Source organism: Epinephelus lanceolatus, chromosome 11 (assembly GCF_041903045.1).
Source record: "Epinephelus lanceolatus isolate andai-2023 chromosome 11, ASM4190304v1, whole genome shotgun sequence".
Taxonomy (NCBI): Eukaryota; Metazoa; Chordata; class Actinopteri; order Perciformes; family Serranidae; genus Epinephelus; species Epinephelus lanceolatus.
Window position 1 is genome coordinate 21,416,026 of NC_135744.1, and position 27,054 is coordinate 21,443,079.

The 27,054-nt window shown below is 41.0% G+C and overlaps 1 protein-coding gene across 3 annotated transcripts in view; it reads right to left on the reverse strand.

Annotated features, from left to right (window-relative positions):
* gabra3 (gamma-aminobutyric acid type A receptor subunit alpha3) overlaps positions 1-27,054 on the reverse strand; it is a 151,392-nt gene that overhangs the window by 74,130 nt on the left and 50,208 nt on the right. The gene's annotated exons all lie outside the window — the stretch shown is intronic.

Here is a 27,054-nt window from a genome sequence, read left to right on the forward strand (position 1 = left end):
TGTTAAAAAAAGTGCACGAAATATTCAGCAATGTAATCTAAAAGGGTCAAAATGGATTTTTTTAAATTTCATCTGTATTTAAGAATTACAACTTTATGAAGAAAGTACTAATGATAAGCCAGATGACGTCAGATATTTGAGGCTCGATATCTCCACTGAGACTGAGCCTTTTAACACTAGGTTCACGATTTGCACCTCACTGAATGGGGCACAGCTTGATATATTCTGCTTGTCAAATGGGTACCTAAGTGCATAATTAAGCTCTGCCAAAAATATGTTAAATTATGACAGTGAAGCAGTGTACTCATAAATATTTGAAAGAAATATACATTTCTGCCTTTTCATTCACAAACCTTATCGAAAAGTGACAGGCATGCATGTTTGAGGCGGCTCAGACACAGAAAACAGCCAACACAAAAAGCCTCAGAAATGGCTCGGACGAGTTTAACTGCAATATGTAATATCTCACTTAACATGAATCATATATCAAACAAAAAGCCTCTGTGGCCTCTCAGACAGCACCAGTGGAAACTCAAAAATTAATGAGAAACCTTAGTCCCTGTGAAACCATTCGAACAATGTCTGCTCCACACTAAAATATCCACTCCAGAAAAAAAGGTACTTGTGCGGTGTGTAGCATCTGTGTGCTTTACTGAGGCACACACACACTCTCTCTGACACACATACTCACACACGCACACATGCTAACGTCTTCCAGTATGAGCCAGCTGTCTAAATTCCCCGATGAGGGCAAGGAAATGGGACGTTCCCTCTGAATTTGACATCATTTTTGTTAAAACACACAGGTTTTATAATCACGCTAGCCGCTTGTTTTACTCCCTCAGTCCCCCTCATTGTTCACACGGTGTTGATACGAGCATGTAAGTGCCCTAAGAGGAGAAGAAAGGACAGAACAGTCATTATATTCCCGAACTATTCGCACATAAAGAAGAAAAATCTTTAAAGAGAACAAACTGTGCGTCAGCGATCCACTTTGTTGAATGTTTGTCTGAATTTTGCCTGAAGGAGAACAAGTTGCATAAGGAGCACAGAAGGTAAATGTACTGTTGCTGTAAACACTGGAGATGTAAAGACAGGCATCTACAATGTTTCACAAAGCCTTACACTGTTGTATATCTACTCTCACTTCAATGTGATGCTATTCGACTTACTGTATCCTGCATTTCTAAAATATTTATACTGGTCATGGGTATAACACATACATAATGTTAATATTTTATACCTGCCATGCTATCTGATTGCATTATTCTGTGTGGTCTCTGTGAAGTTGAAGTTTGATGGTTAAAAGTGAATTGTGAGTATTTGATCATGAGATGAGTGATATGTCTTTACCAATGCTGTGAGAGGCGAGCCTGGATATCTGTGCTGGTACTAGGCACATCTGACTGAAATAACAAAAAAAAAAAACATTTTTGTTTTTTGTTAGCAACATGATTGCAAGAAATTATTCACTGTGAATTTGCATTTGTGGTTTTAAAAATGTATAGGAAGGTGGAAGTATTGTTGCACCAATTGTGGGAAAACTAACACCTCTTGATTCTTATAGACTGTCCTCACAGCAGCCTTTTAATCACATGTGTAGCTCATAACATTAATGATACAATGGCTGCATCCCATTTAGAGGGATCCTGGTATTGTGCATGCTGGCTCACTGCTACTTAACGGCATACTGAGACACTTATTGTAAATGTCTAATGTGACTGTAAATCGATAACTTTACGACTGTCTGCCATTAGAAGATCTAATAGTGGAGTTTGTGTCCAAGTCTCCAACTTCAACCTGAGCAAATGTTTTAACTTGTCAGAATAAGTGAAAATACCTGTGTGGGTATGCAGCCTAGAGCTGCAACGATTAATTAGTTTCAACTTTTGAATTAATCACCAACTAATTTGATAATCAATTAATCTGTTTAAATAATTCTTTAAGAAAAAGAGTCAAAATTCTGTGCTTCTCACTTCTTAAATTTGAATATTTTCTGGTTTCTTTACTCCTTTATGACAGTAAACTGAATATCTTTCGGTTGTAGACAAAACAACACATCTGAAGACGTCATCTTGGGCTTTGGAAAACACTGTTTGACATTTTTCACCATATTCGTACATTTTACAGACCAGACAGCTAATTGAACAATTGAGAAAATAATCAACAGATTAACCGACAATGACAATAATCTTAAATTGCAGCCCTAGCGCAGGCCCTTTAAGTTGTCAGATATAAACAACACGTACTATATGGCCATACCCTCGAAACAGCCCCAGTCCTAAAGTACGTGGACGCGCACTTACTGTAAGTTTGTACAGTTAAGTCTAAGGTGGGCAAGACGTTGGCTATCATTGCAAATTTGACATGTTTGTCTAACTCCACACTGATTTTAAATTAAAGATAATTAGCTGCTCAGTTTCATTTTTATATATCATGTGAAATCAAAAAGAAGTCCAGTCAGCGATCCCCAACCACGGGCACTTGTACCATCGGCGGTACGTCTGCAGGCGGTCCTTCTGCAGTTACTGAGGAGTTCATGGAAATATTGTGGTGACCCTGAACTAATTTGGAAGCAAATCATATATCAATATGATTAGACGGTAAAAAAAACAAACCAAACGAAAACAAAACAAAACAAAAAAACATTCATACATTGCGTCAGCTATAACTGGTGTTTCAACTGAGAGTGCATAAAAAGTGGTTAGCAAATGAGCCGAGACATTAAATGAGTTAGCTAAATATCATGTGTAAATGATTGAGACGTAGCTAAAAGTAATATAGAGTACAATATACAGTTCGAATAGTAAGCCAACCAAAAGCAATGGATAAAATCATTAACTAAAAGTATTGAATATGCAGTTGAAATGTTTAGCTAAAAGCAATGGTTAAAAAAAACTATGCACAAAATGTGTTTGTGTTTGGTAGATTATTTCTTTGTTGTAACAATGCTTCTTGGCAATAAATCTTATACCATTGGAAAGCCTCTTTATTTCCCTTTTAAATGGTGCCACATTTGTAAGGAACATGCGTTTGTGGGATGAGCAGCAGAGCTGAGTGTGTGTTGCACCCATGGAAAATTTGCCAAATCTTCTCTGCCAATGCCAAACAGTTTTTTTTTTTTTTTTGTTTTTTTTTTTGCTGATGCATTGACTTGTTTTGAGGTTTTAAAGAAGAGGCTGGGAACCACTGCTGTAGGTAATTTAGTGCTCAGCTACACCATCTAGCAGGCTACTGGAGCTTGGTCAAATCCAGGGTTAGTTAATCTGTTTTCTAACCTGTCACTGACTCGATAATGTGAGCACTACCAGCTGACATTATTGATTGTTACCAGTTTTAGTTCAATTGTTAAAGATGACTTTTCTTTGCTCCACAGCTGTATCACAGTGTCTGTTGGTTAGCTGATCGGCACAGGGTTAATAGTTGCTATTGTACAGGCAAAAAACAAATATACAGAGACTTCTTCACACCTTTTTATCTTCTGGTTTATTTGCAGCTCGTACACACTGTTGCAGAGGCTTACCTAAATCTGACATTTTACAGTATAAAATTGACAAGTCATGCTTCACAATTTGTGACAAGAAAATCACTGCCACATCCAACAACACCTCAGATTTAATGGAGCAGTGAAAAGTGCAACCCAAGGCAGCTTTGACTGGAAGAAAAAAACAAATATGGATTCTTTTTTAAAACCTTAAACTCTAAAGTAAAATTGTTGTGTTGATGCTTCAAAGCGAACATCTTTCACCTGAGCAGTCTGATGTTAAACATTTTGAGTCATTATGATATAAAAAGCTTTAATTTGGGATTTAGAGGTGATAGGAGTATGAGATTCATAAAAGCACACTAAACACAACTGCTTTCTGATGGCATCATTAGATGGGACACATACTAAGTTGGGGTTATTATGTGTCCTGGAGTGTATGGACAATTAAACAACTTTATACTGTGTGTGCAAACAGACTTTTGGCTTTACTGGCAGTTTATTCTCTTAGAAGAAGAGACACTCTGCATTGAAATGTTACCCTGCAAAAATAGAGTCTCTTAATTGGACGTGTTCTGTAGAAGTCATCTCTTTAATTATTGCTTAGTCCCATTTCTGCACCAGATTTGCAACATTCTTCAGCAGATATGAAGGGGAGTCTTTCTCTTTCAAAGATGAGACGGAAAATATTTAAGAGATTGTAAAATATTTAACTTGTGTGCAAATATGCAACGTTCATAGTGCACATATGTTCACAGGGTCCTAAAATCACAGTTTGTACAAACAAAAGCCTTTGTTGAATCTCTCCATGCTTTTTATTTCTAACCAAACCTGAGAAGCAGGAGAGGGCACAGACTTTGTCGGCTGGTGAGAACAAATGTGTGTGTGGGCCGAGCAGTCTGAGTTAGTGGACTGGGCATCTACTGAGTGAGTGGTCTGGATCTGATCTAAGGTCAGTGCACTGAACCAGTCTGACAGGTGAAGGATTGCAGGCTTGGCCAGGGAAGAGATGTAGTGGTGGTCTCTCAGGGCACACGGGTGCCTGCTGCCAGCCAGGAGGCGTGTGGAGGAGGTGCGGAGCGAGCAGGGAAGCTGGAGCAGAGAAGTGAGCAGTAATGAGAGCCGTTCGGGGGGGGGCAGCGTGAGATGAAGGTGCTTCATGAGTGGACGGTTAGATTAGTGAAGAGGAGTAATCGTACAAGTTACAGTTCAAGTGTGCAAATATGTGTTCCATTCAGTGACCGATTTGACTTGTTTCACGGGGCCAGTTTTTTTATCCTTCAGCTTTTGTGAATATTTGAAGCAGTTTAAAACAGAATCTTCTCTGTACACACAGCAGGGCACACTTTTCATCATTAGCAAAAGAAAAGAGCCCCGAGGGGACATCAAGAGAGCCCAGCAGAAAAGTCAACCAATTAAGACCTGAGTCAAAAACTATGGCTGGTGAAAGCATTGCTTCTCTGTCACCTCCACAGTGTGGCTACAACTGAACATTAGCTTTGACCTGCATCATAGACTGTATAAAATAATTACATATAGCCATGGTGATGTCACCCTTTGGCTTGTGGACCACCATTTTGAAGCCTTGAGTTTTGGCATTCGGGCAGTCTCCGTCTTGTTTTTTTTTTTTTTTTTTTTTGACAAAAGGGTGGAGCTGTGGTGGAGCGAGGGGTGGAGACCCTGTGGACACAGCCATTGTATCATCTTGTCAATCACAAGCTAGCCACGCTCTAAAGTGTCTGACACTCACCTTTTAAGTTTATTTTAGGGTTGTGCGATATGTCCTGAAAATTATATCGCAATATTTTTAGGCTATATCTTGATACACGATATATATCTTGATATTTTGAAATCTCTGAAAAGCACTTCATCAACGCTAGAACTGGGAGACAAAATTACACATAATATGACTGACCTAATACCCTCTCTGATGTGACAGAATCGTAGGGATGACTGTTGTTTTATTATTTTTTTCGGAAAATATTAACGCAATGAGATTTTTGATCAATAACAATCACTAATATGGACATAACTAAGTAGGTTAAGGCAGGTATAGGAGACGATACATAATCTGATATCTCGATAACAATATGATATTTTCATATGACCCAGACCTAATCTTTGTTAGCTTAGCTTAAAACTTTAAGACTGAGTGTGCAGTTGTGAATTTGCAATATTAAATGAAAACAGCTACCCCTGCCAACACCTATACAACTATAAATCTTAACCATTGTGTTGTCACATGTCAGATACTAAAAATAAGAATGGCAAAAGCAAATGGTAGACTCTTGGTGGTTACAAAAACATACTAGACCCACACCTTATCATCATGAATGTCAACTGACATCCACTGGTCATAAACCTTAACTTACTGCAAAATGTAACAACCGCAATTGATTGCCATAGTATAGAGTTGTGATAAGCTGTACTTAAAGTGACTTTCACCCAACTGAAAGACAAAATAAAAGATTAAATGAGATGGCTTTACTGGTGTTTTACTGCCAACCCATTGCCAAAAACAGCAGCACGCACTCAACATTAGCCCTCCTGCCTTATGTGATGTTATAGGCTTCTCAAAGAGCAATGTTTAGAAAATTAATGGGGGTATCTATAAAGCATACAAGCTGTTCCCTGCCTCTATTTATATACCAACCTTTTCCCAAAATACTGCTGGCTCTGTGGTGTTGGAATTTCTTACCTGATACACAATAGGAGGATCAACTCATGTGTATCAAATGAGGCACATTAGTTATTTCTTTTGGGCTTTAAAGCATACTCAGCTTTATCATCTGTTTTACTTTAAATGGGACCATTGTTTACAAAATTAACATCTGTACTGAAGAAAGTTTGAAACTAATGATTGAGGCAATAAACTCATTATGAGGTGATAAATCAAGTTAGCAGTAGGCTCATTTTCTCATTGACTTACAGTTCTTTTTGTGACCAGTGGCCCCTGCTGGCCATTAGAAAGAATGCAGGTTTAAGGCACTTAGCATTGGCTTCACTTTTCAGACCTGGAATCCCTTGAACTACATACAGCTAAACAAGTTCAGGCTTCAATCAGCATGACGTTAGCTAATGAAAACTGTCAGGCAGCCCTCTCATTCATTTTATTGAGAGTCTGGTGACACAGTGGGTAGAAAAAATTAAAGAAGCTTTGGCAAAACAACCTAGGTTTGTATGGGTCAACAGGATTTCAGCAAGGTGCTTAGTTGGCTAATACATCCATCCATTTTCGTATCCGCTTATTCTCTTGGGGGTCGCGGGGGGGGGGGTGCTGGAGCCTATCCAAACTGACGTTGGGCGAGAGGTAGGGTTAACACAGGGCTAACACATAGGGACAGACAGTCTTTCACACTTACATCCACAATGTGACGAATTATCCCCAACCTGCATGTCTTTGGACTGTGGGAGGAAGCCGGAGTACCCGGAGAAAGCCTATGCTGACACTGAGAGAACATGCAAACTCCGCACAGAAGGGCTCCCACCTGGGATTGAACCAGGAGCCCTCTTCCTGTAGGGCGACATGCTAACCACTACACCACCATGCCAACTTTGGCTAATACACAAATTCCTGGTTGACTACTTTGTCACTCTCAAGTGATGTCAATATTGGTTCGGGCTACAGACGACAAGTTTAAAAAAAGAAAAAAATCCATGGATGAGGAGTTGACAGTGAGCTTACCAGACCTCTGTAGCCTACCCTTCATCTCTGCCATGGGTTAGAGGCTTAAGGTTACTCAGCTAAACACAGTCAAATCTCTGACCCAACTGTCTGTAACATTGTGCGTATTGTAGATGCTTGGTTTTGACATGGAAGAAAAATGCATGGAATAAGATAGATGATATCTTCAATTCTGCTTCATCAATATTGATCCTTTTTTCTGAACTGTCCAACATGATTTTGGCAGTGTTATAGGAGAGCAGTGGCAAATTAGTGGAGTATTTTTTTTTTAAATGTAGCCTGGAAAGGTGAATATTGTTCAACTCTGATAAAAGAATGTGAGTGAGGGAAGAAACAAGCTCCCTGATTCCCTCTTATCCCCACAAACACTATGCTGCTGCTGCTGCTGCTGCTGCTGCAGCTTATGCCTCTTGAATTCAAAATGGGCACCTCCAGAAATGCCTTGGCATTTTCACCCAACTACCTCATCTCTCTCTAACTGCGTGTCACCCCCTCTGGAGCAAGCGATGTCTGAGCAGCGGATAACTGATAACAATCCCAATATCCATCCACCACTAAAGTGCCCAGACGACGCACTCGCTGAACTGTCCTCCTGCTGAGAGCCGGGGGCGACCGAAATCGAACGAAGGGGATTAGTGAGGATGCTCGGAGCTTTGTGGAGAAGGTGTATTGGAAGCTGATGACTTTTCTTCACTGTGGTTATGGGAGCACTGGTTTATTTATTATATATGTGGCAACAAATATTTAATTCCATCTTCCTGTCATGTAACTCCCACAATGAGGGAAAGGCTCGGGGGAGGGGATGTCTAATTCGCACATTCTTGATTATTAAATAGTAAATTCCAAGCTTGAATTCATGCATGAGTTAACCTTTACAACGTAACTAATCTTCCTCACCAGGTCCTCCCACTCATATTCTCTCCTAGTCTACCAACAATATATTGATAATGTTATGCAGCAGCCCATTATGCAGCATATTGTCTCTTGCCAATGGATGCCTTGTAACATTCAAAGCCTTTACAATATGACTGATTTTTCTTTGTTTGCTTCTTTCTTGTGTCTTCCACTTGCCTGTTTTGAGCAGATAATATGCACAGGAGGGAAACTGCAGGGGGGGGTGTGATAGCTGCTAACATACAGTAGCTTTGGCTGACTCCAGGGACAACTGCCACATCTATATTCGTTCATCGAGGACAAAGTGTTTTATATTTCTTCTTTCATCCACTTTGGTTCCAGTTTTTGAGAGGAGCTGCTCTAAGAATCTATTTTAGAATTTGTGGAAACTAGAACTTGCGTAATGAAATGTGAGAGCACTTCAGATTTTAAAATGTGGACAAACAGAGTTGTTTTTAACCAGAGAAGGCTGTATTTGTTTTTAAAGAAAGTCATTTTTAGCAAGTGTGGATCTAGCTATGGCAATGTTTGTCAGTCTGGTCAGAATTGGACCAACATGGTCCAATAAGATGGATCACCATGACATTTTGTACAGACATTCATGGTGCCCAGAAGATAAATCCTGATTTTGGTAATCCCTTCATTGTTCCTCCAGTGTCACCATATCATTGCCTTTTTGGTTTTGACTGACACTTTGGGATGGCTTGCCATTCAATCTACAAATATTCATGTTTTCCTCAAGAAGAACTGTAACTTTTCAACTAAAGCCATCATATGTTCAAATACCTTTTCAGGCTTGTTCTTTGCTTTATGACTAAATGCCTGCAAAATGAAGATTTCCATCAATGCTCTGCTTTGTGTTTAGTGCTTATGAGCAAATGTTAGCAAATGCAATCTATACATACAGTACAGGCCAAAAGTTTGGACACACCTTCTCATTCAATGCGTTTTCTTTATTTTCATGACTATTTACATTGTAGATTCTCACTGAAGGCATCAAAACTATGAATGAACACATGTGGAGTTATGTACTTAACAAAAAAAGGTGAAATAACTGAAAACATGTTTTATATTCTAGTTTCTTCAAAATAGCCACCCTTTGCTCTGATTACTGCTTTGCACACTCTTGGCATTCTCTCAATGAGCTTCAAGAGGTAGTCACCTGAAATGGTTTTCCAACAGTCTTGAAGGAGTTCCCAGAGGTGTTTAGCACTTGTTGACCCCTTTGCCTTCACTCTGCGGTCCAGCTCACCCCAAACCATCTCGATTGGGTTCAGGTCCGGTGACTGTGGAGGCCAGGTCATCTGCCGCAGCACTCCATCACTCTCCTTCTTGGTCAAATAGCCCTTACACAGCCTGGAGGTGTGTTTGGGGTCATTGTCCTGTTGAAAAATAAATGATGGTCCAACTAAACGCAAACCGGATGGGATGGCATGTCGCTGCAGGATGCTGTGGTAGCCATGCTGGTTCAGTGTGCCTTCAATTTTGAATAAATCCCCAACAGTGTCACCAGCAAAACACCCCCACACCATCACACCTCCTCCTCCATGCTTCACAGTGGGAACCAGGCATGTGGAATCCATCCGTTCACCTTTTCTGCGTCTCACAAAGACACGGCGGTTGGAACCAAAGATCTCAAATTTGGACTCATCAGACCAAAGCACAGATTTCCACTGGTCTAATGTCCATTCCTTGTGTTTCTTGGCCCAAACAAATCTCTTCTGCTTGTTGCCTCTCCTTAGCAGTGGTTTCCTAGCAGCTATTTGACCATGAAGGCCTGATTGGCGCAGTCTCCTCTTAACAGTTGTTCTAGAGATGGGTCTGCTGCTAGAACTCTGTGTGGCATTCATCTGGTCTCTGATCTGAGCTGCTGTTAACTTGCGATTACTGAGGCTGGTGACTCGGATGAACTTATCCTCAGAAGCAGAGGTGACTCTTGGTCTTCCTTTCCTGGGTCGGTCCTCATGTGTGCCAGTTTCGTTGTAGCGCTTGATGGTTTTTGCGACTCCACTTGGGGACACATTTAAAGTTTTTGCAATTTTCCGGACTGACTGACCTTCATTTCTTAAAGTAATGATGGCCACTCGTTTTTCTTTAGTTAGCTGATTGGTTCTTGCCATAATATGAATTTTAACAGTTGTCCAATAGGGCTGTCGGCTGTGTATTAACCTGACTTCTGCACAACACAACTGATGGTCCCAACCCCATTGATAAAGCAAGAAATTCCACTAATTAACCCTGATAAGGCACACCTGTGAAGTGGAAACCATTTCAGGTGACTACCTCTTGAAGCTCATGGAGAGAATGCCAAGAGTGTGCAAAGCAGTAATCAGAGCAAAGGGTGGCTATTTTGAAGAAACTAGAATATAAAACATGTTTTCAGTTATTTCACTTTTTTTTGTTAAGTACATAACTCCACATGTGTTCATTCATAGTTTTGATGCCTTCAGTGAGAATCTACAATGTAAATAGTCATGAAAATAAAGAAAACGCATTGAATGAGAAGGTGTGTCCAAACTTTTGGCCTGTACTGTATGTATACATACAATATAGTTGTATATATCTCAGACAGGGACATTTAAATTTAATAGTTTTGTTACTCTGACTCACTCCCATCTGACGTCTGTGACCAGCAGTCCAGCACCTCTCAAACTGGGACAGTGTGACCACACTTGACAGGTTTACAGATTCACTAGCCGGATGTCAAAAAAGTCTTAAATAGTTTCAGATTTCTCAAACATGACGCCCAGAAATGCCTGATATGGGAAAGGCATATCAGAAGTCTACAACAAGCTTGGCAATTGTGACATTATTTTACGTGCATCGATTGAAAACTGAAGTTTCGATTGATTGTGAATATTTCTCACTAAATCTCTGTTGCCCAAAAGCTGATATCCAGGACAACCTTGCATTTGGCTTAGATTGACTTAGGTACAGACTCACAGAGCTGTTAACATGGCTGTAGATTCCTAGTCTCATTAATTATCCAATTTCCAAGCCTTTAACACAATATCTGTTGTAGAGCTGTAACTGTACAAAGTCCAGCCATCTTTCCCCAGGAACTTCCTCCAGCTCTTCCTGCAGGATGCCCAGGCACTCTCCTGCCAGCTGGGCTGAAATCCCTGCAGCATGTTCTGGGTTGGCCCCCGGGCCTTTTCCCAGTTGGCCATGCCTGGCACACTTCTTACAGCAGACACCTGGGGGATGTTTTTAGCAAACACTCAAACCACCTCCACTGGACACTCTTTGTAATGTGTGTTTGCAGTAGATGCCAAGTTAGGTTATGCATCCACTGAGAACATTTCTACAGAGTGCTGACTACTTTTACCCATTGTATTGACTTGAGAGAACACACTGTTACAAATTTCCGACAGTGCCAAGAGATTTGCATTGGCTTTCTTGCTCAGAGCAGAAGACTGCTGAAACTATTTCAACTTGGGAAAAGGTTTTCAATAGTTGTTCAGCAGTAATGACAGCCATGGCCAGCACTTCCTCCCCAGCATCTGTTTAACACTTCCAGTTAAAGCAAGAGGTGGAGGCCAATTGCGGCCTCCTTGGCCCATTGATCACCATTAGAAGCCAAAAGTTGGAGACTGTGTTTAACAGGCACAATCTGTTCAGACAGTGGAACAAGAGGAGCAAAATAAAATCAATTGGAAAATGTTAATTTCCAGCTGGTGCTACCAACAAATCGTCCAACACTGCTGTTATATACCCCGGTCTTGATGGTGCTGAGAAAAAAGATGCTATCTGTGACTGTTTGTGGAAGTTGGCTCAATAATTTCTTGTCGCACTTTGCAGTCTCAGCTAAGCTTAGGAGTTTTGTTTGGTGAAGTCACAGAAATGTGTGTTTACACTGACATTTCTGTCATCCACTGAGAAATCACACATATTAAAGTATCCGGGTATGACTCAGATGAATCTCAAATGCCAAGCTGTTTTTAAATATACAATATAATTTGGTGCATATTCTCGTCTTTAGCTAAACAACACTGTTCTGTCCTTTCCAGCACTGTGTTTCTCTTTTTATTCAATACACATTCATCCTGTCTTTTCCTCCCACACACAGTCTCAATTCCCCAATCCATCGCTGTAAAAGCCTCTGCCTTATTTGATCTTGGATTTTAACAGTTTTCGCCTCGCTTGTTGTCCTTGATCTTTAACTGCTTTAATTCACTGCCATGACAACCAAGGTCAGAGGGAGGGCAGGGAAATGTCTTTCCGGTGTCTGTTCAGGCTGTGAAATGAAAGCTGACCCGCCGTCTGAATTGCTCGGTGAACATACAGAACGAAAAACTGGAGAAATGTTACTTGAATAATAATGAGAGCTGGGTCGGCCAAGTTCAGTATTCCCGTCATAACATTGCAAACAATTATTTCAACCTAATCAGAAAATGCAGTCCAGGCTCAATGCGGAGAGCCACAGCAAGGTTTCGCTGTGATTAATTCATTCAACATTTCATTTGAAGGTCCTGTATGCAACATCCAGAACATTTAATATAGCAGCAAACCACTATTTGCTATGTAAAGGTATGAAGAAATATGTTCTTGAATAGAAAAGTCACGCTTTCTTTTGATGTGTTGCATATCTGAGCTTCTCTGTGGTTTGTTGTGGTAAGCTGGTCCAGACCTGTGTGACTGTTAGTGCATGTCTGAATCCCACTGGCTAACTTATTGCACAGCGCTTATACAGTGAATAGCGCTGATATCGGGATGGCGAGGGGTTCCCCCCTGGTTAACACTGTTAGATTTGTCAGCACTGTTGTCTTTGTTTAGCGCTTATTATAGAAATGGCCTTTTGCTAAGTCCTGCCCATGGACGCAGACTGGCCAATCATAACACAGCATTGGGCCGGCTCAGGCCAGGATCCGACAACAACTCAGCTGTGCTCCATTGACTCTATTGCAATAATTTCAGATTTCCTTCATTTTCAGGCTGGTTTTGTGGATTTGGAGCTAAATGTTGTGCCTGGGGCACGTCGTGTATTAAAGATACTCGTTACCTGGAGAGGTTGGAAAAAGATATACGTTTCTTCCCTGTTCCAAAAAGGGTTAGCTAGCTAGCTACTGACCATTAGTGATGTGGTGGTTCACTTCTACACTGTGATCTGTAGCCTATAGTTCGGCTTTAGCTTCTAACTATCTTTGTCTTTTTAACCTGTTGTTGCTGCTGAGTCAGTTTGACATCCTGGATGTATCCTTCAAACACAGACTGTAGACCCCTCTGTCTGCTTCTCTCTGGAATCACTCTTTCATTTTTACAAAAATATGATAGTGTGGGCTCTGTCAGAGAGTGTGGGCTCTGACAGCTTGACGGGCCATCACAGAGGGGTGCAAAAGGTCAATTGGCACCTTTAGCTGTGAGCTGCTGACTCAGCCACCATCAATGCTGAGGACCGTTTCCAAACAAAGCTGCAACCTTCAGGGCTAAAAAAAGTAGCCAACACGCAAGTGCCAAAAACTGAAGTTCATTTAATGGCCGCTTGAGGTTGGCTGCAGAAGCGGGTCAATCCCTATAGACCCCCCATGTTAAATGCACAACTTTAGAGCAGAAATGAACAGGTCTAGAACCTGGAACCAAAAAACAGTTTTGGTCTCTATAGCTAATTTCAACATTCATGACAACTTTATGGGGGTGAATTTTTATGTAACACACCTATTTAAATTTTATTAGGGCTTAAAGTTACACATATTTAAGGACGGGGTTGATTGAGTGACAGGCTGTCTGCGAGGTGTTGCTACAGTCTGTAGGTCAGATCCACTCCTTGATCCTCCACAGCTCCACCCTCTCATCCAAATATGGTAACGTCAAACTTCAAAAAAACCAAGATGGCAATGGCCGAAATGCCAAAAGGCTTCGAAACAGGAGTTCACAAACCAGTGGGTGACGTCACGGGAGCTACGTCCATTGTTTTATATCATCTATGGTCCAGACAGCTCATATGCTCTGAATTTCAAAGCCTTTAAAATGACAAATCTATTCTTAAAAAAATCTGCTGACTGTGATATGGGACATACATTTTGCAAGAGGAAGAAGGCATGTTTGGAAATACTGCACCACAAATGAAATTCACCGGATAGGACAAAAGCCTCCCTACAGCAGCAGGAAATTATCTAACATAAAGATATGATCTGAAACGTGTGATATCAACGTTTTGTGACACCAACCTACTTTCCGAGGCGTTTTTAGAAGAAAGCCACGGCTGTCGCTGTCATATCGTGCAACGCTGATATCTGCAGGGATTACAAAAGCGCAATCACCTGCATCAGCAGCTATGAAGAGATCATTTATAACTGTAAGCATGCTCCCATAGCACCGCATGCTATGTAGTGCTGTAAAACCTGAATCTTTAAAAGATGGGGTTATTTTTCATAGAGGAGGACAGGACCAGTAGACAAGTTCATATGGTAAATAATTTCCTATAAAGCCCCAGGAAAGCTAGATTAAATACAATTTAGAAGCTGGTGATCTTGATGCTGACATTCCCCCTTTTTTTAAATTCAAAATCTCATTACAATTTCCAAGGAATGCAGCATTATTACAGCCGGAGGAGGGCGGACAAACAGAATCCAATACATCAGATAGGACTGTGCTGAGTTTACACATAAATCCTGGCTACACAGGCCTTGCTGCACTCCATGTAATTCGCAAGCAGGGAGTCTTTGTATATTTCTTCTTATATTGCCTAAATTGCCATGATTTAGTGATGCTGAAGCCACAGGTAAAGGACATATACAACAGGGTCTCGTGGGTTTTACAGCCAGCATATGCATCACCATCTGGCTGGGCAGCGTATGTCATAGTGTTTTGTCCTCTGTGAAACAAGGCGCAGAAAATATTGAAGCTCCTCTTTCTGATTATTCACATCCCTGACAGTGGTGTTAATGCTTTCATCGTTTTCCATCTCAGTAACACATGTTCTCTCTCTCCATCTCTGATCGCTGTGTTCCTTTCAACTTGATTTCTCACTTTATTTTGCTGACTCCAGTTGAAACGACTCTATTTACAACCCATAAGGCGATGTTAATGTTACTCACTCTATTGAACTCATGCATATTATTGACAGGTATGCTGCATTACAATACAAAGATGGAGGTGTTTTTCACAGTGTGTGGATAGCAAGGCAAAAATGCACCTTTTCATAGTAAATATTCACCAGTTTATTTCAACACATTTCACATTAAAGTTTTCATCCTTCATTCATTGAGGCGTTGCGAGAACAGCCACTGCAGTAAAAGCCTGTACGTGGCTACCTGTGTCAGTCACAGCAGTCCATTCAGCATGCCAACCACACTGCGACATTAAGGACATTCAGATGACCTTCCCTACACACAACCACACAACTACAATACTCAGACCAAGTTAGGGAACACACTCTTACCTTGAGTAGAAGAAAATGCAATCTGTAACGTTTGCTAAAAATGTGCAAACTGGTGATGAGATTTATTTGAGACTTTGTATATTTGTTATTTGGTAGACGGACGTAATCAGCAATTGATGCTGGAGTGATGGGAATGTACAGTATATAAACTAGCCAATTTTTTCATTATCAATTAATCTGATGATAATTTTCTTGATCAATCTTTTAAACTGACCAACAGGCCGAAACCTGAAGATATTCAGTTTATTATGACATAAAACAAAGAAGAAAGAAAGAACAAAGAAACAAACTCCAGGCTTTCACTCGGGAGACTGTTGTTCGCGTCCAGTGTGAAACCAGGTTAATTGGGTTATTTTAACAACATAGTTTGCTCTTATTCGTAGCATACTATACCAGTAACCTTTGTTCAACCCGGTCTCACTCCAAAATCATCAAAATCTGGTGCTTGCGGTGTCAGACACTGACAAACAAAGCGGTCATTTCAGGTTGGCATGATACACGTCTGGTCGCAGTTGTAGTATAATGGCACTTGGCAGTGTCAGGGGGAAACGAGGAGGGACAAGAACAAAAGTCAGGGCAACAAAAGTCTGAGTGGGGCAGGTAGGAGGGGTTGGCGGATGGGTCCAACAAACACTGACTTTAACCCAGGAGAGCGGCGTTCACTTCCGTTAAGATTGTAAAGCCAAACCCTGTTCTTTTTTCCTAAACCCAACCACGTGCATTAGGGAAAAAAAATAATGTCAGTTGGGGGTGTTGCACAGATGTAATGCATTAATTAAGAGACTGTATGTAAATGGTAAATTTCCTGTGAAAACGGAAGTGTATTTTGAAAGAAGACAATGCATGTAACAGGCAGAGCTTGAACAACCAATACACTCAGGGTACCTTGCACATCATATATGGACATGGAAAAGTCCATGACCAAATGTCGATATGTGACGAAGTCAGAGTGAGAATGTGTTAGTACGGTATGTGATGTTACAGTATGTTAGTAACAAACAAGCTTAATTGAAGCCAAACCATGATGTTATTTTTTCAAACCCTCACCAGATGCTTTTGTTGCCTAAACTTAAGGAAGTAAACCTAAAAACTTTTTTTTTTTTTACCTTTGTTCTAAATTTATTTTGAAAAAACACCATATGCATTTAACAAGTGGACACTACATTTCCTGTGAAAACTGAATTTTATTTTGAAAAGACACAATGCATGTAAGGAGCATAAGTTGAAACACCATCCCTGAGCATCCAAAACTGATGCGGGAGGGGTTGTAGAGAGTCACAGTTTGATGTTTAGGGCATTGATGTTTAGTATTTGATGAGTTGGGACTGAGAATGTTTTGGTGAAACTATAATGTATGCATGGTAGGGCAACGGTTAGCATTGTTGCCTCACAGCATCAGGGTTCCTGATGCGAACCCAGGGTAAGGTGTTCGAGCTCCAGGGTGAGGGATCCCCTCCATGTGGAGTTTGCATGTTCTCCTCATGCCAGTGTGGGTCTCTCTGGCTACTCCGGCTTCCTCCCACAAACCAAACACATGCAGGTTAATTGGTGACTCTAAATTGGCTGTAGTGAGTGTGAATGGTTGTCTGGCGACCTGTCCAGGGTGTACCCTGCCTCTCGCCCAATATAAGCTGGGACAGGCTCCACCCCCTCATGACTCCCAACAGGATAAGCGGTTACGGAAAGTGAATGAATCAAAGAATGAATGAATATTGAATGTGTGCCATTTTCGCTTAAACTAATGATTTTAACAGTTAAATGGTTCTTAAAATAGTCGCTGATTAACTTTCTAGCAATCGACTAATCAATTCAGCTTTAAAATAGTTTAAACCCTGGACATGATAGTACACACAAAGGGCAGTTAAAAAACAAAAGTATCAACATAGATGCAGCAGAACCAGAAAAATTGTCTTTTGTATTCCACTCATGGTTCTTCCCTGTCAAAGCCTGGCGCCTACATTACCTGCATTGCAACTTGAGGCACATTGTAAACACACCAACAGTATATGACAACCCAGTGCAACACATCACACCTCCACTAATGACACCTCGCTGGAAGGTGGCAGAGCTACAGGTACAACAGAAACTGCTTAGCAAGTGCTATGGCAGTGTAATCTAACAGCAGCACTGCTGGTATCTATTAATCAGTAGGAGGAAGTCTTCTTTATTAGTATGCCTAAGGAACTATAGCTTCCTACTGCACAGCTACAGGAGTTAAAATGTTGAGCTCATCATGTAGATACTAAACTGTTTATCTTGCCAATTTATACAGTTGTAAGTCATTTTAAAAGTAACCCATAAAAGACAAGTAAGTAGTCACCCGTAGCTAATTACTGGACCGCACCCAACATGGGAGCAGAAATGGCACAAGCTCCCAGATTTCTTGCCTGCTGCATCATCTCTTGCCCTTGGTCGTTTAAGTGCCAAGTGTAACTGTCCCAAAACCAGCGTAACGACTGTTTTCCTGCTGGTGTTTTACCATTATGATAACATGGCATGATTATGTTTTACTGCCACTGCTTTAACAGACAGGGCAGTAAAACCATCCAGAGTTTATATTAGGCAAATTGGACATTCACACAGGTTTTGAAAGAAATGATATTTGGATAACAATAGGAATAATATAATCAACGGAAACCTTTTCTTTTTCTTGTCGTGCAGTCATTCTACATGCAGTCCTCTCCTAGAGAGAATACAAATACCACAAGATCTTCTTCCTCTTAGACTCTCCTGTTGTGCTGAATAATGGATGTAAAAGAAGAGTAATGTCAGATACATGGTATTTTTCTGTCAATTAATGCCTTGCTTTTACGCCTAAGTGCACTGGAAAGGAGTTATTTTCAATATACAACCAATCCAACTGAATATTTTCTGCTGTTACTAGATTTCTAAACAACTCTTGAACAGTAATTGCACTGTATAAGTGAAAATTTAAAACACAGAAGAGACAGACAGACTTGTGCGGAGGTTTTTGCATGTTATATTACAGTTATGATGACAAAATGCATACATGTGTTCTCTGCATTACAGCGACAGTTCACCCCCAAAATCTCTTGCCTGTAGTGCTGTTTATTATTGGAAATTGTTTTGGTGTGAGTTGCAGAGTGTTGAAGATATCAGTCGATATCAACGATGTCTGCCTTCTATCAAATATAATGGAACTAGATGGCACTAGACCACACAGTCTGGAGTAAAATTTGGCAGCAACACAAGGCTACTTCATAAGGCCTGCAGTACTTTGGCCTACTGCTCACTTTGCATTCATTGTTTTCCAGGCTTTGTTCCACTTTTCCCCCCTATAACTACAGTGAGAACGAGCTGCAAGTGGCTGCTATAATACCCTGGATCATGAGCCCCCAAACCAAACATTCATGAGTGGTTAGCAGAAAGGATAAGCCATAATTCCAATAATATGATTTAATAGAATTAAGACCAATTATTAATCACTATTACCAGTTTAACATCACTGATACTGTAGGTTGTTAATCTGTGAGCAGATCCACAGCTATGATCTGTTAAACAATCACAATATTAAAAGGATACATTAGCTGATAAACATATGCAGATAGAATGATTATCAGCTTAACACAAATGAATGTTAATTTTCTAACAGCAACACAGAAGTTGTCGGTTTTGTTTAAATATTGGGTGGGTCCTCTTCCAGGAAAATTTTAAGCATGGAACAATTAATTTCCTGCATTTTGGTGAACTTTTATACTCACATTTATGCCCTTTCAACATCAATGTATGGTGTACATGTCTAGTTCTGTCAGAATAAAAGTCCTCTGCTACTTTCATGTCTTTGTTCAGAAGAACAAGTACACGTTGCGGAGGATGTGTCCCTTGGGTCCTCCACCGAAATCTACACCTATGCAGTATAACTCCATAACCCTATTCAAAACCCAAATGCCCCTATACATGAGCCAGAAAAGTAGAAGTGTACACCTACACTTTCCATGAAAATTCATTACTAACCTTTTGTTCACAACGCTTTGAGTCAGTCTGTGTAACAATTCCAAATGCACAGTTAGGTGTAAGGATTTTAATCTGTATTGAATGGATTGTTTATCCATAGCGCTACCTCAGACGCAGATTCAACTTCAGAGGCAGTCGGGGGTGGATGCTGCTGGTGGCGAAGGATATGGGATGTACTGAAGTGATTGTGTTTTATAGACACTGCTCCATGGAAAGTGAGTCAGAGCCATTACCTCGAGGAAAATGAAATGAAATAGACAACAAACATAAAAAATGTAAACAATATGGCTTGAACTATGTTATGTTGAACAACAAAAACAATTTCATCTAGAACTTTCATGGAGTGGGAAGGCCTCCATTTCTGAGAGGTTTCAGACATTTAGCTCAGCATTTGTGTATTTCCTGGACTAAGCGGTCCGTGTTCAATGTGCAGCTGTGTTGACACCTTCTGGGAAATCCAATCCAGCTTCAGCTCAATGCGTGCCCGTTGGGGTTGTCCGCTAATCGGTTGCTTTGAAGATCATTGGCTAGATGCTTACTGTGTCAATAGAACATCGACTGAAACTCAAAAGTAATTCATGCACAGATCAGTGACATTTTTAAAGAATTCGGGATGTGGGAGGGACAGTGGTTTCACATGACACCACTGTTTCTACGAGCACTGTTTCTCTACTGGAGTTGTTCAGTTAGTCTGCACGTTCTCTAAGGAATCGAGCTTTTTAAAGTCAGTTACTCGACTCATCTGTTGCCATGTATAATAACAGGAACTCAAGGTTATTGTAAAACAGATTAAACTTCATAAGAATCAACTCTTGAAAATTAAAAAGGGGGTTAAACGTCAAGAAACATTTCTTTTTTATTAATTCCCTTTTAAAATGAATACATTTTTCAAAGTTTTCCATCATTCCCGTCACTTGAGATCATACTCATGAGCTTAATAGCTGAGATAGAGGGTCATGAGCAATAAGTTAGGTTAAACAAATCCACTTTAACCCTTTTACCAAACCACTAATTTGTAAAATCTAAGGTGAAAGTTGAATTAATTACATCAGCCATTCATTTTAAGCATCCATTAGATCTCACAGAGCTAGTTTCTGTGCTGTGCCTGGACTGATTGTGTGTGCATGCACTACTCCAATGTTGTCGATGAGCACTTGACCTGTCTTGGTACTCTATGCCCACGGACTCAGTTGAAAAGATGGTGTCAGTCCGGTGTGACCCTCAGCAGTTTCAGGGCGTTTTCACTCCCAACTTGTCAAATACGGCAGCTTGGTCAGTGGCCCTATGCTTCAAACTGTGACACTGTATGTGGTTGTAGTAATTACAACGGTAGCAAAGGCGGAAGGCAGGAGATGTGGCGTAAAGAGCGACAAAGTCGATGTAAATGGGAGGCTGGGGTCAATGGGTCACACAAACACAGGACTTTTACCCAGATGACCACTGTTTGTGTTTTATGTGAAACCAAAAGTCAGTGTTGACTTATTTTAAGTTACCTATTTAATGTAGTCAACTTAATGTACTTACTGTTACTTGCATCACTTACTTAACATGCGTAACATACTTTAATTACGTAACGAACGTAGTTTCTTTTTTTACCCAAACCATTATCTTTTCTTAAAGCTAACCAAGTAGTTTCTGTGAATATGGGAGTTTGAGTATAAAAGACACTGTATGCATGTAATAAGCAGAAACTGACACGTGCAAAATTGATGCTTGAGGTTTACGTAGAGCATCACATATGGGTGTATTGATCTGGATCAACATGTTGATTCAATGATCATTGACCCAACATTATCGATGCACAGTGAAAACATCAATGACAATGATAATCTTAAAAATATGCCTTTATTTTGAAATTGCTATAGCATGTCTGTCACCTTTTATGTTCAAGCACACCACCCTCCTAAACATTCAAACAGTCCTAGTGGCCTCGCACCGGGTACACAGTGGCAAGCAGCCAAGAAAAAGACAATGAGGATATTTACTGAAGTCTCATATTGATCGCAGGTCCCTAAATTGAATTCTGTCAAAATTATTTCCCGGCCATACACTGTAAAAATAATGGACATGACTACCGTGACCTCACCCCTGGTTTGTGGACTCCCATTCTGAAGCCTTGAGTTCGGCATTTTAGCCGTCGCCATCCTGGTGTTTTGGAACCAGAAGTGACTACATTTGGGCGAGAGTCTGGCACCGTGGCAGAGCAAGGGATGGGTCTGACTGAGAAGCCGAGGACATTATTAGCAGACAGCCTTTCTCTCAAAGTGGCCCACCCTTAATTGTGCGTAATTTTTAGTCTTAATAAAATGTAAACGGGTGAGTTATATAAAATTTCACCCGCTGTACAGTTGTCATGAATGTTGAAATTAGCTACAGAGACCAAAACCATTCTTTGCACCTTCTGTAAACATGTTTATTTCTGCTGTTAAGTTGGGTTGACTGCCGTAGCCAGCCTCAAGTGGCCATTCAAAGAATTGCAGTTTTTGGCACCTCTGCGTTGGCTTCATTTTTCAGACTTTGTGATATCACCAAATATCGTATCATTGTCCAAAGAATCAATATAATATTGTGTCATGATGAGACCTGTGATTTAAACCCCTAGTGTCCTAGGTTGAAGCGTACAGCCGCTGACCAAGCTACTGTATTTGACCAGTTATGAATGAGAACGTGTTGCCAGTTAAGCCATAAAATGATAGAACACTCGCTAAATGTAATGCATATGATTGTCATTTTCACAACTAAAGCAGGAGGCATATATTCACTGATCATTTCTGATTCATAGTTTCACCTTGTGAACCTTTGACTTTCTCTCTACTCCAAGTGAAAACTATTTGCCTGGTCATTCAATCAGCAAAGTGGCTTCAGCCATGAATGCATTACCAGACCTGTGACACATTAACCTTGACAACACTACCGAAACAGAATGTTATCTGTTGACCAGGTCACATCTCAAAGTGATGCCCCTCTCTGCCATGCTGTGAATAATTCATGTGAGATGGGGTGAGAAAGCGAGTAGAGGCTGGGCAGCTTCACAGCAATCCATAGGCAAAGTGTACATATAGCACTCTCATCCTTATAGCTATTGATTATGTGCCACGTTAGCCAGCAGCTTGGCAACAGATTACAAACAAAATAGACAACAAGACGGCCTGAGTGTCCACACTTGTTAAGTGTTGACTATAGAAGGGGGAGGGTGGGGGCTCGGAGCGAGGCGAGTTGAAGCACTGAAAGACTTTTGCTGAATGGAAATAAACACAGCCCTCTCATTCATATGTAATACATGGATTCCTGGGAATAATAGCTTAATCAGCCCCGTCTTTTAGTGAGCGGGAAATGAGGAAATTTGGTGATGTGCAGAATGACAGACCCTTATAGAGAGGATTTGTCTGTTACACCTTAATCCATTAGGAAAGTCTCCTGCCTCAACTGTAGTAAAGCCGATTTGGAGGCTGCCGATAGCATCAGTGAGCATCAGGGAGGTGGCAGTTCTCAGAGAGAAACGGCTCTGCTGATACGCAGATATTCTGAGAGCATGTGCATGCTGACGTTCTGAGGATTATTTCCAAGCTCCAGCAACTTGAACTTTGATGGACAATTAATATATACTTTCACTCTCAGATGCAAATTTCCATATGAAACTCCATTTTTGGTTCAGATTTCTCAAGAGGCAACATAACAATGTCTTCCCTCAAATGAACTTAAGCAAAGCCTTATTTAGTGCAGGTTAAAATGAATAAAATGATTTAAGCAAAGACTGCTGTGCAAGAGCTTTGCATATGTGCACTACATCACGTCTCAAGTAATTGCAGAAAGATTAACATTTGTGAAAATCCTTGTCACATGCCGTGTTAGGTCCATGCATAATGAATGGCAGTGACTGCTTGGGCCCTGCTGGAAAGGGTGTGATGACAATTTTCTGTCCCTGAATATGTCAACACTCAGTACATTTCCATTATTAACCTGCTGCTCTCATCACATTTAATGATTTTCCAGATTATTTATTAACACCCTGAATACTAATGCCAATAATTCTTTCATCAATCTTCTTTTCTGGCCTCACGCTGCACAATCAAATGAAAACCAAGGTCAGGCTGCCGGTACTTTTGCAATTTTAATTATGAATATATTAATGAATGTATTAATTATCTATAAATTCATTTTTGTTGTAGTTGCTAATAAGAATTTGGATGAGGCTTTGTCCCTCATGGTGAGAAACAAAATGCTTGAATGGACACACTTTTGAGCTCCAGTGGCTACATGTTTGTGCAAATTTCAGCCATTTTTTTATGGTCTTTACACTCAGTTAATCTGGACCAGGGGTTTTCAAAGCCTGACAGTATGGGCCCTATTTTGGAAAACTGGCACTGGTAAAATACGGCAAAATAGCTATTAACAGTTCCTGTTTCCAGTGTAGCCATGGATGTACAGACAGCTATGACTGGATTACTTTAGTTTGCTAAAGAAAACATAAAAACATGATCTCAGGCAAGTTCTGTAGTTCTAAGGAGGATCTTAGAAGTGGATTCAGTAGAAATAATGATATCCTCAGAAAGTTTGCATCCCACTGAATCTAAGGATATATATATCAGTCTGTGTGTTTCGATTTGGCAGAGTTATGACTCACAGGTGGAGGACTAATTTTGACATAAATTGCGGGTCAGCGTCTTTCCCTTCACACCCCCTCTTGACTCTCCTGTGCGAAGGCGCACCTCACAGTTTGAAACCTCTCATCTAGATGGATGTGAACACCTGAACATTGAAACTCATTCCAAAACCATAGACACTAATATGCTGCTACAAAAGCTTCCACTCTTCTGGGAAGACTTCCCATAAAATTGTGGGACCTGGCTGTACCAAGCGCGCTAGTGAAGTCGGCCACTGATGTTGGGTGAAAAGGCCTGGCTTGGTTGACGTGCATTCATCCCAAAGACGTTGGACTGGATTGATGTCATGGCTCTGTGCAGCCCTGTCAACTTCATCCACACCAACCAATCTGAGAAAATGGTTTATTCGTGCATGTGGGCAAAAGGCTTTAAGGCCACAAAGAGTTGCAACATAGTTGGAAGCACACTGTATAGCTACAATACCACAGACTTTCCTTTAATGAAACTAAGGGGTCTAGTCAAGCATCAACCTCCTGGGCTGAAAAGTGAAGCCAACATGGCAGTGCCAAAAGCTGCATTTCCTCAAATGGCCACTTGAGACTGGCTCTGAGAGTGAGTCAATTTCCATAGTCCCACGTGTTAAAATCACCAACTTTAAAGCAGAAATTAACATGTTTAAAGCCTGGTTAAAAAAAATTGATTTGATCTCTAGAACTAATTTCTCTGTTTAATTGTATGGGTGGTGTTATTTAAATAAAAGGCTCAGGGTTGTGCATGCTTATGGCCACTTTGAGTGATGGGTGGGTGCTGTCCGCTACCATGGCGACAACATTGGTGAGGTAACATAACTATGGCATAACCCCAGATTCAAAGTGTACAGGTGTGGCCATAGCTGTCACTATTTAAGCGTGTTTTCAGTTCATGAGAGTAAAGGGGGTTTATGTAAGAAATCTAAAGCAAATAGTCGTAAAATCATTCTAATATGCCACAGAGACTAAGGAATAATGTTCATATAACATACTGATCTCACCGACAACAATAGTACAGCCAGAATATTCGCATTTAAAAAAATTTTTTACAGTCTGCAAATCATGTTTATGTTTTGAATTTGTGTTTTGGCCTGTTGCACCACCCACCGCCGTCTACCAGTCACGCAGTCAGTAGAGTCTCAGCATCAGTTACAGTTATGACTGAGCTACAATGGCTGATGGTGTGACTAAACCCAAACAACCTTGTTATGATTCCCAAAAACGCCAAGACAAAACTTGAGGCAAAGCAAGGGTCTATATAGGAGATGCTTGTAAACGGCGGAGACGGTTGAAAGCAGAGAAGAATTTGAAATCGGATGTCGAAGTGGCTACTCTTCTCCTCGACAGGTAAGCTTTAGCCAAAGTTGGGTAACTAGCATCATAGCTAGACGGGGATGGACATTTTGAATACTGTCAACTGTTATTCATTTTCGATCATACATTGTAGCCCATGTGCAGGTGGGTCATCGACCCGACTGATTTTTTTGAGAAACAAACGTTAGCAGCACGGCAAGCAGCATTAGCAGTGTCCCGGTACATAGCATTAGCAGCCGTCTCCTCCTCCGCTGTATCCCGGCAGCAGCGTTAGCAGCAGAGAAGCCGGACTTGCTCCAACAGTCCACTGGAAAACTGAAGATCAAGGACGTGGGGACGCGGCCCTGCCACGGCAGCTGCCCATGGGCAAACAAATCATCCCCAATTTCCACCAGATGCGTGTTGGTTGCGTCTGCGCTCCGACACGGCAGCGAAGCCAATAGGATTCAGTTCTAGTCACTGTGTGTGTTTCCACCGGCTGCAGCTGTGCTGCGTTCCGGCTCCATCTCAGCTGCGGCACTCCGGAGCCCTCTGCAACAGATACGCAGGACTTCTATTTTTGCCGGACGCCGAAGCACAATGCAGCAATTCAGCACAGAGCAGCAACCTCGAATCTGTAGGGGAGGGGGGGCGGACACGACTCGCAGCAGTATTTTGAATTTGAGTGCAGTAACCGTTTTGGCCACATTCTTACATACAGCGCCTTTAAGCGATATGTTTTTGTCGCCTAAAAAAATCTTACTCGGATGCTTATCTTTCCAGGTTTTAAGCTCGTGAAAGTAGCCTTAGCAATATCACAGTTATCCATAGCTATAAATGCACCCTGTTAACTCAGCTAGCAGCTAGCATTAGCTTTAGCTCCACCCTCTTGTCCGGATATGGTCACCTCTGGCTCCAAAAAATTCAAGATGGCGACCAAAATGCCACACTCAAGGCTTCAGAACTGGAGTCCACACACAAATAGGTGACATTATGATTGCTACATCCATTATTTTATACAATGAAACACTGAAAGACAGCCCCAGATCAGTGGTAATAAGATTACTGTTTACAGGTTTGTCTCTAAGTGTTCAGGTGAGCCACATACACTACGTCCTTGAATACAGCATACAAAGATACAGCACCTCCAAAGCACATATTCTTGTCAATGTGTGGCCAGCACTGTCTCCTGGCCACACATTTCTATTTAATATATGTAATTACTAACTCGGTGTGCTCCTTATAAGCAAGGAGAGCCAAGTGGCACAATGACAAAGCAAACTGGCCTAATCCCTGTCACACTGTTCTGATTTCTCTCCCCGGTCTGCTTTCTTCCAGGTTCGATGAGCCTTTCCTAGCGTGCAAAATCTTAAAGTGATTTGCACTCTGCCATCTCTCCCTGCCATAACAGCCTACCTTGTCAACAATGCTAACATGGCGACCTGTGCAATCTTTGGAAATTACAAAGACTGTGGTTACTTCTAGACATGCTTAGACATGCTGAAGATTTTTTATTTATTTTTTATTTTTTCGCTGACTCTAGCACACAAACTGAAAAATGTGCACAGGATGCAGGAGTGAAAATGCTGTGAATGGACAATCATGGCTCTGGTGTGTTGCACAATGCAAATTAATTCACCAGTCAGTGAAATTCAGTCCGGTGCAGAGCAGAGGACAAGCTACATTCAGATGAGAGGATGTCATATTTG